The sequence below is a fragment of the Pleurodeles waltl genome, chromosome 10 (assembly GCF_031143425.1).
Source record: "Pleurodeles waltl isolate 20211129_DDA chromosome 10, aPleWal1.hap1.20221129, whole genome shotgun sequence".
In the NCBI taxonomy this organism is placed as follows: domain Eukaryota; kingdom Metazoa; phylum Chordata; class Amphibia; order Caudata; family Salamandridae; genus Pleurodeles; species Pleurodeles waltl.
The window spans coordinates 254,913,538-254,926,437 of NC_090449.1; positions in this window are offsets into that span (position 1 = coordinate 254,913,538).

Consider the following 12,900-nt stretch of genomic DNA (forward strand, 5'->3'; position numbering starts at 1 on the left):
ATGCCAGAATATGATTCTCACTTTTGTCTTATGTGATGTAATTCAGTCATTTTAGGTATTTTACTTAGGTTCTCAAGTTGATAAATCTTTGGGAAAACTATGCCCAAGTAACATGTGCCATACCATCCTCTAGGAAGATGGTAATACACATTTGGTTCACAGATGTAATAAACTCCTGGAATTGCTGGGTCTTGTCCATTTGACATGAACGTCCATTTACTCTGAAGCAAAAACACATGTCAACATTCACTTGTTCCCACAAACAACATATCAGTTCTAGATTTAGGCCTATATACATAAAGCTTTCCTACCTGTTGTGCACCTAAAGCTAAACTCCTTTGTGTCTTTATATCATTAAATGCATGATCATTTCTAAATGTCCTTTTCTCTAAGCCTTTTTCTAATTTCTCCTTTTATGCTTTTCTTCTATCATCTGCCTGATCTAGGAAGCTCTTTTATATAGGTGTAAGCAAGCATGTAAGATTATTTCTATGTGCGTAAGCAGTGCCAAAAGTCAATGTAGGTTCAAAGAATCCTCTCACTAATTCAATAGTGGTCTCCTTAGCTACTCTACTCAGGTACTTAATTATGGGGATAAACGAAAACACCACATTGTGGTTGGAGTAGAAGTACTGAATGTACTCCTGGTTATAGAATCTGGTTAGTAAAAGACTACAACTCCCATAAGTAAGGGGCAAACAATGGTAACTCCCTCCTCTACTGATGAAGAAATCTGCGTGCAGACATAACAATCTCTTGCATCCATTGTATCAACATACTCATGCAAGAAGCGGTAGAAAACATTAAAAGAAAGTTCTCCTTGAGTACTATCTACGTGCAAATATTTCTCATCTATCCTAAACCTATCTACTTCTGTGAGTGTAATAGTTTTCTCTAAAGCTGAGGTCTGGCTGGCCCCATTCTTGTCAAGAAAAGTCATGCCACAATCAACACCAGACACCATATCATGCATACAACCGTCAAACCCATACCCATATATTTACAGCACCTATTCTTCCTACTCTGTTTGCTAAGGTTACTCATGATCTGTAAAGAATCAGAAAGTAGAAGAGAACAATTATAACTGTGCAGCAAAAATCAAAAACAAAAAATCATCAATCTTCTTTAGCAACTATATTCAGCTTTGAGTCTTTCAAAAAATCCTTGTCAAAAATGGGTAGCTTTGCCAAAATTGGTTTACTACCTTTGTCAAATCAGGTTATCAAAAGTCTTTTCCTGGTTACTTTCAATAGTCTCTTTTCCTTTTCTCAGTTTATTGTTTTGCAACAGTTCAGTTCATTTATTCTCTTCAAGTGCCAAAATATTGACCTAGAATGTCCTGATCAAAACAAAGACAAAAATTTATTCTGCCATTTACTTGTCGCTGCATATGCCCATTCAGGACATTTGTACCTTCGATTTGCAATTCTCTTTCTTTTCAATCTTCGATCTCCATTTGACTCTCCATCACTCAAATCTTATCTTCTTGTTGAGTCAACTTTTTCCTCAATTGTTGTCACTGTAATTGCTTCTTTTCTCTTTGCTTGTGACTTCAGCCACTTATCTCCTTTCAGTGGACCTTTCATTAATGCTCTTTTCAATGTCGGACTTGCGACTTCTGCAGGACTTCCTCTTGACGAACCTGCAACTGGTTCAGGAAGAGTCTGATAGTTTTGGCTTTGATCCGCCTCAACTCCTTCCCCCTTGAGGTCTGTAGTTTGTTCTGTTTGTCTTTCAAGACAATCTGATTTTGGGAGAGCCCTCTCCTAACTAGACTCTCCTGCTACCTCAGTTGAGGTTGGTGAACTGTCACTTTCCTGTATTTCTTCCACTTCATCTCTCACAGGGTGTTTATACTGGCTTCAGTCTGCTTCAGTCTCTGATTCTCCTTCTCCCCTTTCCAATTCTGGAGTTGATCTGGACGTTGTTGGTACTCTCGACATCTCCTCTTCATTGTCCAGTGGACACGGTACTCTCCGAGTATGGCTGGCATGGATCCAGTTTGGAACTCCAGCGCACTTCACAGCTGTAGTGGGGTAATCAGTACTACTTGGTAAGGGCCCTTCCACCGAGGCTCCAAACACGTCTTCCTCATGTGCTTTCTGATTACAACCAAATCACCAGCCCTCAGGTTGTGGCTTTGATGTTGAGATGGTTGCAGTGTGGTGGTTTCCACCTGATGAGAGAAAGAGCGAACCACATCAGCCAGATCTTTTGCAGTAGTCCAACCCCATATCATCTGTAATGTTCACAAGAGCATTGGCAGGGACGGCTGGCAACCTAATCGTTCTGCCCATGAGGATTTCATGTGGCAACAATCCTGTTTTCCAGTCAGGTGTGATTCTCATAGTCATCAGAACTAACAGCAGTGCGTCGGCCCATTTCAGATTCGTGGAAGCACGCATTTTTGCCATTCCTGCTTTCGAGGTACCATTCATTTGCTCCAAAAGCCCTGAGGCTTCAGAGCGGTAACGACAATGCAACTTCTGCTCAATATTTAAAGCTGAACATACTAATTTAATTACTTCATTGTTGAAGTGACTTCCAATATCTGATTCTAAAGAGACCGGAAACCCAAAACGTGGTATCAATTCCCTAAGCAGTAACTTTGCTACTGTGAGGCTGTAATTTCTTCATGTAGGGCAAGCTTCAATCCAATGACTAAAAATGCAAATAATCACCAACACATATCTCAATCCTCCACACAAAGGCATTTCAATGAAATCCATCTGCATTGTGCTGAATGGACCTCCCACTATTACACTGTGGCCCAAATTGACCACTGTTCCTTTACCCACTTTCATCTATTTGCAGATGATGGATCAACAGCAAACTGCTTTGCAACCTGTCTAAATTTTGGATTGAATCAAACGTGTTTGAAGGTATGGACCATGGCATCCATCCCAACATGTGCTTGGCCATGATAGTATCTAGCCATCTGAGTCAACAGACTATTAGGCAGAACCACGTGTGCCTCCCCGGACACCCAGATGCCATCTTCACATTGAACACATTTTAACTTTATCCAATTCTTTTTCTCATCTTTGTCAACATTTTCCTGCAACACTTTCATTTCTTCCAAGGTATCTATAACAGGCAATACATAATTTGGGCACATTTCATCTTCAGGTAACAAATCCTACTTATCTTTGAATGATATACAGTTCAATGTGCAAAACCTTGCGACTTGATCCACATATCCATTTCCCATTGACATAAAATCCTGTGATCTCAGGTGTGCATTGCCTTTCACCAAAGCAATCTTTTTTGGGTAATTGAATAGCTTGTAACAGCTCATGAATTCTCTCACCATTTCTAACTGGTGAACCAGAAGAGGTCAGGAAACCTCTCTGTGACCACAGCTGGCCAAAGTTGTGGACCATTCCAAATCCATACTGGCTATCTGTATAAACGGTAACTTTAAGCTGTGCAGAAGCATGGCATGCTCTAGTAAGGGCTACCAATTCTGCCACTTGCTCAGAATACAGTCCTCCCAGCCAGGATACTTCAAGTATACCAGAAATTGTGCACACAGCATATCCTGCTCATAATGTTCCCTTATTGTCTCTTAAACAAGAAAAATCAACAAAAATAATTTGGTAATTTTCTTCCAATCGGGTATTTCGAATATCAGGGCTCGGTTTTTTTGCACAAGTCAGTTACTTCCAGACAGTCATGTTCGACTTTATTCAATTTGTCAATTTCAATATTCTCTTTTGGAAGTAAAGTTACCGGATTAAGCACTGTACACCTTTTTAACGTCACATTAGGTGTTCCCAGGATGACTGTTTCATAACCTGTCAGCCTGGCTTTAGTCAAATACTGAGACTTGGGTCTGGTGAGTAAAACTTCAATGGAGTGAGGGACCATAACAGTTAAAGGATGTCCTATCACAATGCTCTCACTCTGAGTGAGGCTCAGTCCAACCGCAGTGACTGTGCGCAGACAACCTGGTAAGGCTGCTGCAACTGGGTCCAAAGTAGCTGAACAATATGCTACTGGGCAGTTTACACCACCATGGACCTGAGTCAAAACAGATAAAGAACATGCATCACGCTCATGACAGAACAACATGAAGGGATTTGTGTAATCAGGCATTCCCAAAGCCGGGGCTTTGCACAGGCTTTCTTTCAACTCAGAAAAGGCTTTCATAAAGGCTTGGTCTACCACCAGGGGATCAGTAATGTTCTTTGTGTGTCAGTTTCTACAATGGCTTTGAAATGACTGAAAAGTTGGGAATCCACTGACAACAGTAGCTCACCAGTCCCAAAATCATCCTGACATCTCTCTGTGTTGCTGTAGGATTTATCTGCAATATGGCTATGAGCCTTTCTCTTGATATTTTCCTGATTCCCTTCTCAATCAGGTGTCCCAAATATTTCACTTCTTTCTGACAATACTGCAATTTAGCTGGGGACAATTTGGGGCATATTTATACTTTTTGATGCACAACTGCACTAACGCAGTCCTCGTGGTACTGAGGAATCTGGGGAAAATCGCATTTGGCTTGACTGAGACCTTAACTGGCTCAACTCCTTTTATTAGACCAATGTCTTTTCCTGTAAAATCCCACACCTTCATTTTAGCTGTTCCCTGTAAGTCAGAAGGAAGATCTCTCATTGTAAAGATGGTAAAGAAACTAATCAATGGGCTCTTCTCATTTACTGTGTCACAATCTGTTTCTGGGGTCAGGTCATTTTCATTATCACTGTTTGTTTGGCACCGGCCCCCGCAGACCACGCCCGCAACCTCGGCTTCATCTTGGACCCTCTTCTCACCATGACCAAGCAAGTCAACGCCGTGTCCTCCGCCTGCTTCCTCACCCTCCGCATGCTCCGCAAGATCTTCTGCTGGATCCCCGCCGACACTAGAAAAACCGTGACCCACGCCCTCGTCACGAGCCGCCTGGACTACGGCAACACCCTCTATGCTGGAACCACAGCCAAACTCCAAAATCGCCTGCAACGCATTCAAAACGCCTCGGCTCGCCTCATCCTCGCCGTACCCCACAACAGCCACATCTCCGCACACCTGAGACACCTGCATTGGCTCCCAGTCAGCAAAAGGATCACCTTTCGACTTCTCACCCACGCACACAAAGCCCTCCACGACAAGGGACCAGAATACCTCAACCGACGCCTCAGCTTCTACGTCCCCACCCGCCTCCTCCGTTCCTCTGGCCTCGCACTCGCTTCCGTCCCTCGCATCCGCCGCTCCACGGCGGGTGGGAGATCTTTCTCCTTCCTGGCGGCCAGGACCTGGAACTCCCTCCCCACCAGCCTCAGGACCACCCAGGACCACTCCGCTTTCCGGAGACTCCTAAAGACCTGGCTTTTCGAGCAGCAGTAACCCCCTCTTTCCCCTAGCGCCTTGAGACCCGCACGGGTGAGTAGCGCGCTTTATAAATGTTAATGATTTGATTTTGATTTGATGGCAGTTCCATCATTTGAGCAAGTAATTGAACATCTCATTTTGCACAACAAGTCCCTTCCTAGTACGGATACCAGGCTCGAGTCACAAACTACGAATTTGTGTCATCCTTTGAAATTGCCAATTTTAACCTGAACCGATTCTATAATTGGGTTAGTCAAATACTGGTTTGCAACTCCTACAATCTGCACTGTTTTCCCTGAAAGGGGCATGTTTGGAACTTCAGCAGTTCTCACTGTAGAGCGTGTAGCTCCTGTGTCAACTAAAAATGAGACGTTGTGACCCATTACTTTTCCTTTCACGCATGGACCTTTCTGATCTACTTCAAATGAAGCTGCTAACACGCACTCCTCTTCATCCGAACTCTCGCTCACCCAATCATAATTTATTCCATCCTCACTGTGTAACGGAAATTGGTGCACTGTGTTATTATTCTGATTAAATCTGTGACCTATGAGCTGCTAAGGAAGCATCACGTGCCGCTGCTCCATTGGGGCTTGAGGTATTTGGATTTGCTGTCTAGGTACCATTTGCCCTTGCGATTGCATTTGCTATGACTGAGGCATCTGCAAACGTGGCATTTGCATCTGTTGCACGGGCTGAAAAACTTGTATCTGATTCTGTCCAAACCTGTTTTGAAAAGAATGGATATCGCTCGTTTGCTGAACAGTACCTTCCTGACTCACCATCGGACATTCCCGTTTCCAATGTCTGAGGCCTCCGCAAGTGTGACATGGCCACAATCTCTTCATTCCTTGTACATCATTCTGAACAACCAAAGTATTCAACTCAGGACTACAGTTCACATTTCCAATTCCAGCACAACCCCTACCTCTTGCTTGATTCTGAAACAATATGTTTCCCTGCTGCTGCAGAAAACTTACCTGAATTCCTGTTGGTGCAGCTTTAATTTGCATCACCACTGCCTTCTCTTTCAACTTTCTCTGTTTCAACTTAATCTCGTCACTACAGTACTTTGCATGCTGCAATACTTCATCAATCGGCTTTGCTTGCCAACAAATCAAATGATTCTTAATCATCTGGCTAATATCAGGTCTCAAACCCTCAACAAATCTGAACAAAAAATTAATCATGTCTTTTGGCTTGATTGTTTCTGTGCCACTATAAAGTTTGAATGCTTGTAACAATATCTCATAGTATGCATGTATTGACTCCTTCGCTTCCTGGGCTGTCCTGTCTATTCTCTGCCAGTCAATGTTCTTGGGCGAAATTCTTGTTTTAAAAAATTCAATCATTTTATTGTAATACTTCATTACATCAGGGGATGGTGCACCTGTTCCTGGATCTCTCTGAGATTCTCTTGTTGGCCAATTTATACTCATTTTGCATTCAACCCATAAGTCTGCTGGAACTACTATTTCTAACAGGGGGTACAAGTCTTCTCACAGGCATTTTGCAAGTTTCACAAGCCTATCTGTTTGCTGGTACCACTCTACTGGTTTCTCCTTCAATCTGGGATTATGATTTGTAAATGACAGAATGTCACTTCTGTTCCAAGGGACAAAATTCCCTCCAGGAATCTCCCTCTGGCAGAATTTTCACTGGGTCCTAAACTTCCTGCACATTTGCAGTAAGATTCGCAGAATCGCCTTTTCTCTTGTCTCTTTTCTTCACCCACCTGCCCTCCCATTTGTCTGCTCCCCATGTTTGAATGTTCTGGACTAATTCTCTAAGGTGAATTTTCATTCTTGGAACTCTCATGTTTTCAAACTCTTTTGAGTCAAAATCTAACCTGTACTCCTTTTCAAGTGCTTTGTTTTCTCATTCTGTACATCATATTTCTCTGCTAGTTCTGCCAATTTCTGATGTGCTATTCCTGCTTTGTTAGTTATCAGCTTGCATAAGTAACGCAACTCATCTTCTCTGAATGTGTCAATCCTGTCTAACCCCATTGTTCCCTCGATTAAGTCTTCTGCCTCTAGTCTAAGGGCCAGATGTACGAATGTCCTGAATTGCGACTCGCGATTTGCGAGTTGCAATTCAGGATGGTGTCCCTGACACCATCTGCGACTCGCAAGGCTGTCGCAAAGGCCCACCGCATTAATATTAATGAGGTGGGTCGCAATTTGCGACCGCTTGCGACTCGCAGCACTCACAGGGATGGTGGCCCGCTGGAGACAGCAGACCACCATGTCTGTGACTTCTTTTAAATAAAGCAGTTTTTTTTTGTAATGCAGCCCGTTTTCCTTAAAGGAAAATGAGATGCATTACAAAATGAAAAAATGAAACGTTTCAGTTTCATTTTATCAGAGCAGGGTGTGGTCCATAGGACCAGTGCCTGCTCTGAAAAAATGTTTTCAAGGCCATTCACAAACGGGAAGGGGTCCCGTGGGGACCCCTTCCCTTTTGCGAATGGGTTACCATCAGTGTGACACTGGTGGTAACTGCGATTGCTTTGCGACCGCGTTTGCGGTCACAAAGCAATGCAGCATCGCGCTGCGACTCGCAAATAGGAAGGGGAACACCCCTTCCTATTTGCGACTCACAGTCCCGTTTTGCGAGTCGGTAACCAGGTTACCGACTCGCAAAACGGGAATTGGGCATAGAGATGTGGGTTTTGCACCTCGCAAACAGCAAAATTCTCTGTTTGAGACGTGAAAAACCTTTACTACATCTGGCCCTAAGTCTGGTCTAATGCAGGGCAATTCCTCCACTGGAATCTCCTTGATTGCTACTCAATTTCTCTAACCATTCAGTTAGCTGCTGAGCTGTCAAACCCTGTAATGAAACGTTGTTATTGCTTACACCTGGCACTTGCTGTAATGTTAGGTTTGGGGTCTCTTGTGTCAGCATGCTTGGATTAGGACCTATGTATGATCTCATCTCATTATTTGGAGGAGTCCTGAAAGGACTTAAATCAATTAACGGACGTGTTCCTCAAATGTTGGTCTCATGGGAGTTATCCTTGCATTTGGGTTATATCTCTCCCTTTCTATACTCGGGGTAAGATTTTTAATCTCCGTTTCCTTTATTGCCCTGGGCAAACAACTGTATGACTGGACCTATGGTAACTGGTACCAACTCTGCATCTGGACTGGATCTGACATTTGGGTCTCGTGGGTACACTATTCCTGTATTTTGACTTGTCAAAGCGGACATCTCCGACTGTGATCCTGTTATGTGGGTGCATCCTGGGATCGTCTGTGTCTGTATCAGGGACAACAAATTCAGAGTAGACTCAATCTGAACAAATGTTGGCTTCTGGTAAACTTGTCCTGTGGGCACTATCAGGTTTGTTGCGGTATCTACAGTGGGAACATCTGGATAAATTCTGGGAATATCCATCTACGGCATGGGCCTTTAAATCACTGAAGTACTGAGTCCACTCTGGCTAACCTGTATCTGGCTCTAGGTCAATTCAACTGGTATCGGAGCTCTAGGGTCTATACTGGTGCTTGAGTTTCCCTCATGTGCTGCATATGGTGGGGGGCGATTTCTCAGTAACTGTAAAATGAACTCATCATCATATGATTCTTCATCATGTGTCAAAGATGTTCTAGACTGTCAATTTCTGCTCTTTGTCATTAGAAGGATTCAAATCCCATTATCTAGTGCTCTTTCTGGGCTCGTTCTCTTGAGTAATTGCAGGAAACAACTTAATTCCCTGTAAAGTCTCAGTTCTCCAAAATTTCTGATCTCTAGCCCATCTAGCCTCTGCTAGTGTCTTCTCAGCCTTTCTCATTCTTTTCTCAAAAGATTGTCAATCCCAAAATCATTTTTGCCAACCTTCTCAACCAATTGCGCTTCACAGTTGTCCACCGATCCGTTCACGACCCTTCTTACTAACCAACCTATCCCAGCGCGGCTCCAATGACATCACACTCACACATACAGTGGCTGACAAAGTCTTTCGGCTTTCCCTCCTCAATTAAATTTCACACAAAATGAATGCATAGTAATGCGAGCACCTGTTAACGTGGTAGGGTTTCCCTTACTAACTTTCTGATTAGAATAGCATGTTTGGGCTTCATGCAAAACAATTTAGTCAACATAAATTTGGAAAACATCTAACTATGGTTCTATCAAAATAGCGGTTGGTACCTAGTAACAAAAGACAACTTTCAACAAGTACAATAACATTTTGTTATACCTCTCCTCATATGGATCGGCAAGCCGCGATTATCTTTGTCAGTTGGACATCTGCTTGGTCGGCATCAGCAAAGGGCCATAAAAGGGAAGGGTTCTGAACTGGGGACTCTAAACTATCTGAACAATTAGGAAAGCACTATCTAGGGGATCAGCATTCAGCATCAGATATGTAGATAATAAAGTTAAGGTAGAAATATATCATCAAGAACTGTTCAGCTCCTCAGACAGAATAGAATGAGCACGCTTCTCCTCCATGCAGTTAAAATAGTCTAAAGAACTTCCCACGTTGCCACTGGTCAAAGAATCATATGTTCAGCATTAGTCCAATAGAAATAAAAGTTCAAATCTAAGATATAACTAAACTGTCTTTCAAATGTTGATAATTGGCTCCTCTTCTCCTGTTCCCACCGTCAGGCTCGTCAGGTAAAATTTTTGTATCCATCCATACTCCAGTCAGTGCATCCATTGTTAGCTCTTGGGAACATTGCTGTCTCACGCCTCAACCATACAATGTATCATCCAATAGTATGTCATCTTTTAGCAAGCAGTGCTCATGAGAAAGCTGAAGACATCTGCTACCGTTTGGTCGACTCAGTGGAGAAAACAATACATTAATTAATTTATTTAGACATACATTACCCATGGAATCGTTAGAACAGTGCAGATTAACATGAGGCAGGGCAAACTAGGCCCAAAACCTCGCTGACTTAAGGCCTACAATTTATAAAGCAAAAACATAATGCGAATTCCTTAATACACCCTTCTACTGCATTTTCTTAGAATATTTTAATTCATATTAATAAGCCTTTAATAAAGACACTTCGTGATTAATGGTTGCCACTCAAGTGAGCACATTTTCCAAGTTGCACATTGTTTTGCTCTGTTAATCACATTCTATGCAAATTCATAATGCAAAGTACATGAACATTTATTAGTAAAATACAGCGTTCACAAGTGCACGGAGTCCTAGAGCCAACAAAAATGAATATCAGCAAAAAGTGGAAGACAATGGCAAAAAAGGTTTGAGTGAAGACCTCCCTAAGCCTGAAAGGCCTAACAAGCTGACTCTTACACAATTTTAAGTCTATGTTCTATAATTCACACCCATACAATAATGTCAGTAAATAGATGTACTTTACTACATAATTATCCACAAATTTGCCAATAGATGATGAGCTAATAACTCAGCGAAGAAACCTCAGAATGCCTAATGATTAGACGAGTAGTAGATTATACTGTGCCCTGTTTACATAAGAGTATTTGAACCTTTGAAGGCATATTTTAAGAATAATCTGATGTCCACAATAGGAGGTGAAGCCTACTGGTCTTTAGTGTCATCTGTTGAATGTAATCTTCTCAATAAGATCTTTGCTAAGCTACATTTCTAATGGATATACTTGGGTGACAGAAATAAAACTAATACAATATCTGTTTAATCACAGCTTTATCAGTCAATACTAAGCATGCATGTGTACATAAACAAATAGAAAACCCCTTCCAAACATGTATGCTTGCCCATGAGAGTATATTGGCCAAAGGTAACAGAGGCGAACAAAGGTCACTTTATATTAATATTTTATCCAATTTCAGTATATGGGTAGACAGAACAACAAATGAAGATGAGAAAGTGAGAAGGATTAGGCAGTGGTGAGCAGCTTACACCTAGGCAAAGAATCTGTATAAATATTATGTGCATCACTCTGGGATGAAGCTAGTTATGTCACTTACATTAATGTGGCGGTTACTTACAGGTAATCTTCACTGCTTTGAGTTTAGACCTTCCACCTCACTGTCACACTTTTTATCCTCCCCAGCTGTGATTTTTTTAGGATTCGGCTTGGTATTTCAGAAATTGGTCATGGGAATTTCCTCTATTAAAGGAATATTGCAGGACTGCTAATTCTGACGCCCTTTTGGGAGGGTGGGAAATGAGAACTTGTTTCTTGATAATGTTCGGAGCAGGGAACAACTGCTGATGAATAACGACTGTAATGAGGAAGACGGATGACAACGTAATGTGAGACAGAGCATGTAGCTGCCTGCCAAACGTCTCTGACACATACCAGTTTGGAAAAAGTCACAAAAGTCAACATAGCCGTAACAGAATGAATTTGCACAGCAGTGACTTATTCACCAGCAACTGTCCTTTTACTACGAAATCCATTATTAGGTAATTATGTCTTGTTAGTACCAGGAAGGAATTAAAAATTTTCCAGCATTTGCATCAATAATTTTTAATTATATTAAGGACATGGAGGTGAGGGTAATGCTTCTCTTTCTTTTACTCGCAAACACAGCAGCCATGGAAAATGACAATAATATACCACTACATAACGCATTACCCATGAGGCATGAGTACCCTCCATATGACCCACCAATCAGGGCCCACCATATACTATAAAGTCCTTTACTCACATAGGGCCAGATGTCGCAAAGGTTTTTCCCCATTCTGTGCCTATGGGAAAAAGTGTTTGTACATATGGCCCATAGTCCGTCCTCTTCCTTTGCGCATCGCAAGTCGAATGACCAACAACCATGAGTAATTTCAAACAGTTCCAACTGACCACCATCGATTTCAGAACTCCACCGTGGTCCCACGACAGAAGAGAGGTGACGAACAGGCACAACCGGTGTAACCTGGAACACAAAACTCTGTCATCTCACATATGCCCAGCAGGAATCATTCCTGTACTTTAATCCAGTTTTTCTTCTGAAAGAAAAAATAATGTCGTAATAACCCAGCCCAAAGATCAATTCATCAAATACAGGGCGGAAATATCATAACATCATGTTATTAAAAATGCCATGAAACATTTAAACTTGATATGGGTGGGATAATCCCCGCCTCCATGTCCTTAACAGAACTGAAAATTCTTGACGCAAATGCTAGAAAATGTTTGATTCTATGTCAGGACTGGAGGTTTAGGATTATGCTAGTTCAAATCTGAGCAATAACACTAGATGCAACATCTACAATAGGTTTATGATAAAAACAATTTGAATGTAGATTCTGATGACCAGTCGGCCGTTGTCATGTCTTCCAACCTGGACCCTGAAGAAAAAGCTTTAAAGACCATAGCTCATCTCACAGATTGAGCCCCAAAAATGGATGCATCAATCCCCACTTTTTCCAAAATCCACCTGACCCATCTTGCCAGAGTAGCTGATGAGACAGGACCGAAGGGCTTCTGTAGCGAAACCAGCAGTTGACCAGACTGATCTCTGTGTAGTTCACAAGTAACATCCTCATAAACTTTAATGCATTTCCCCACATACAACTTAGAATTATCTGTAAAACTTGGGTAGCTAATACACTTAGAATTTGATTTTGTATTCTTAGAAATACAAAAAGATACTCCT